The 3,437-nt window shown below is 42.9% G+C and overlaps 1 protein-coding gene and 1 pseudogene across 1 annotated transcript in view; one reads left to right on the plus strand and one right to left on the minus strand.

The window, feature by feature from the left end:
- Positions 1-3,437, minus strand: part of LOC114031243 — a 68,472-nt pseudogene that overhangs the window by 12,606 nt on the left and 52,429 nt on the right.
- PRLR (prolactin receptor) overlaps positions 374-3,437 on the plus strand; it is a 207,783-nt gene continuing 204,719 nt past the window's right edge. The window contains exon 1 of the mRNA XM_027846288.1: positions 374-490. The gene's annotated coding sequence lies outside the window, so the exon portion shown is untranslated. The remainder of the gene's footprint in view (positions 491-3,437) is intronic.

The raw sequence follows: 3,437 nt of genomic DNA on the forward strand, positions 1-3,437 counted from the left end.
GAATAGACTTAAGGGACAATCCATGGATGAAGGATACAAAACCGATTTGGGGAGAATCAGTTATTTCTTCTCTCGTCTGCTGCATTCCTCCTCTCCTAACTACCTCCGTAACCTTGTAAATCTGGCAGGCTCTGGACATTTTCCATGCTGAAGAAAATCAGTGTTTTGCCTCAAGCAAGGAACATAAATGTTGCAACACTGACTCCTCCTCTAATGGAGAAAGAGTGAACAAGTGCATAAGAGTAGTATTTCTCACAGAGCTGTCAGGCTGGATCCAGCGTAGTCAGCTCTGTAGTCCATAGATATTCTCTCTCATTCTCTCTCTCTCTCTCTCTCTCTCTCTCTCTCTCTCTCTCTCTTTCATCTTCTTCTCTCAAGATTTACCAACTGTTTGTGAAACAGTTTTTACACACAATGGATTTTCACGTCCTTTTTCAGGAAGTGTCCCTGGATTGACATGTCTCCTGCCTGACTTGGTTCTCTGGCACAAGTGAGTACCGTGTGGCTTAACCTGTTTGGAAAGCTGTGTTGACCTGGCTCAGTGTTGCTAGGATGTATTAGGTTGTAAATTAGGCTTTAGGTTTTCCCATCTGCATGTGTGTAGGGTGGGGAAAGGACTGAAAGGTGGTAAAGGGTCAAGGGCTATGGAAGTAAAAAAAGGGCAGAAGAGATCAAGGTCCTAGCAAATGCATGCTTGATGCAATTAATTCTCCAAAGAGCATGGTGGGGAAAACAAGGGCTCTGACCACAGGCTGAAAATCATCTCTTATGCTAAGGCACTAAAAATAACCTGTAATTGAGAGGGTTTTGTTCCCCCTCGGACACACACAAAGGGCTTGACAACTGCACACAGATGCATTAGCCTTTTCAAAGGTGACTTCAGATGTACCCTGGGGAAGGAATTTCTGTTGTGATTGTGAGCTTTTTGGGATGTAAATGATTTATGTCAAAATTAAAAGGATGAAGAGGAAGAGAAGGGGTCCAATAGAATAAGGCTGATTGACAGTGACAGACTGACTTCCAAAACTACTACACTCCCAAGTATCTTGGGGCAGGCAGTGAGTGCAGAGTGCCTACCTGTAGGAAGTCCCATCATTTGGCTAACTACAAAAAGTTTAGTTACCTGGGCTTACATACTTGAGGATTGCTACCTGAGAAAGACAATGTGTAGGGAGGAGGGGGAAAGTCAGGGGAAGGGAGAGGTATTGATTATCTTGCAAAGCTAAGGAGAAGACTGGCAAAGTAAAGAAAGAAAAAAATGGGACAATATGTTGCGAGGGAACTGGGAAGAGGCAAAGGAAAAGGGAGGGGGAAAAAAGGAAAACAAACTCATTTGGCTAGAGAGCCAGAGAGCAGCAGCAGCAGCAGTAGCAGAGAGATTGGAGTAGGAGCTCTCTCCTTAGGAAAACATCCTTTTACTGACCTCTACCTGTATCTAGGGGAAACAATCTGTGTTGCCTAAATAACAAACAGTCTCAGCTTAGGGTTTTCCATGCCAGGGCCTGAAAGTGTGTAGCAAAACAATAATTCATTAAAAAAAAAAAAACCACACACACATATGCGAGGTGAGTCCAGATGGATTCATTCATCTCCATTCATCCTGATGTCTGGCAGAGAGCCCCGTGCTCATTCTCACTGCCGTCTTCCCTGGGGTTTCATTCTAGTCTTAGTGAGGCAACCCTATGAGTTGTGTGACCTTGGACAAGTTGCTTTACTTCTCCCAGTCTCAGTTTCCCCCTCTATAAAATGAGAGGGTTGGACCATATGATTTCCAAAGGCTTTTCCAAATTTTAAATTATATGATTCTTTGTGGGGAGAAGGGAGTGAGTGGAGATGGAGAAGCTGTCCAAAACTTCCACCTTCCACTGGAAGTGGCATACCACTCCAGCCATCCAGCAGATGACTTCGTTTTATTGATTAGTTCGTTGCTTTGTTGGCTATTCAAGGCAGCATGGGAAGGGAGGGGAGAGAGAGAGAAAGAGAGAGACAGACAGACAGACAGACAGACAGAAACAGAGAGACAGAGACAGAGACAGAGATGAACAAGGTGTGCTGCCTCTAATGCCTAAGGCTATTGATAGTAAGTGATTTGCTCCTGGAGGAACCATAGCAATCTTTGCCTACCAATAATCAAATGAGATAAATAATCAAAATGAGATATAAAGTTGTTTAAAGCTCTATATCAATGCTAACTATCTAAAAAAAGACAACTGGATTTGTAAGTTGATTGGCATAGGGAACTCCCAGTTAGGAAATCCCTTCTACCAGAGCAGATCAGAATCCATTCTCCCACTTACAGAGAACTGCCAGAAGCCCTGAGAGGTTGTTCCAAGTCATTTTATGTAAGAAATGTCTTTCTGGGTCTTTCTGACTTGAAAGCCAGCTCTTTCTACCCCTAAACCACTCTGCCTCTGACACAGCTAAACTCGGCTGTAGTTTTTCACAGCCCCTTAAGGTAATTGATAGAAACAAAGAATCTAGCTGAAAGGGGTTACCTGGTCTGAACTCCCCATTTTACAGATGAGAAAACTGGGTCTTACCAAAAGGGGAGTGACTTGCCCAATGTGAGTTACTGCAGAGCCTAGTCTTGATTGGAGTCCTCTTTCTAACACACTGTGGTACTTCTCTTTAATTTAATTCAACAAAAACATTTTAACTCTGTACTTAGGCATCTTTACTGTGCATCTATACTGGAAATACAAAGATGAAAGCAAACTCCAGTCTCCAGAAGGCGAGATAAGACATGCACACAATTGTCGTACACCAACTAGGGTTGCTGTGATGATCAAATTAGATAATAATTGTAAAGCATGTGGGACAATGACTGACACATAGTGTTATACAAATGTTAGTTATTATTATTATTTAAGACAGAACATGATAGATAGAGGTGACATAGTACAATGGAAAGAGAACTGTCACTGGATTTCAAGGACCTAGGTTCAAATCTTCCCTCTACCGTTTAGTACCTGTATGATCTTGATCAAGTCACTTAACCTCCTGGGCCTCAGTTTCCATATCTGCAAAATGAGTGAATTACGCTTGATGGCTTTTTGCACCATTTTCAGACCTATGACCTTAAAGGGCAAACAGTCAAAAAGACATGCCATGAGAAGAATGGGGAAGGAGAAATCTCTTCCAGATGAAAAGCTTCCAGGAGGATGTGGGACCCAAACAGTTCCCTGAAGGAAGGGATACATTTCAACAAGAGGAGTTGCTGGGGAGAAGTCCATTCTAGGCAAGGAAGCCAGAAAATCACCAAGGTGACTAGGAGGAGGAACAGAACAGCTTCCAGTCACCTAGACTATCCTATTTCACAGCATAAGCAAAGACTAGAAGAAGAAGACAGGATAGGAAGGAAAGAAAATGAGTAGTCTACTAGATAGCTAGACAGCTCAATGGATAGAGTGCTGGGCCTGGAGTCAGGAAGACCTGAG

Source organism: Vombatus ursinus, unplaced genomic scaffold, assembly GCF_900497805.2.
Source record: "Vombatus ursinus unplaced genomic scaffold, bare-nosed wombat genome assembly UNPS02015106.1, whole genome shotgun sequence".
Classification (NCBI taxonomy): domain Eukaryota; kingdom Metazoa; phylum Chordata; class Mammalia; order Diprotodontia; family Vombatidae; genus Vombatus; species Vombatus ursinus.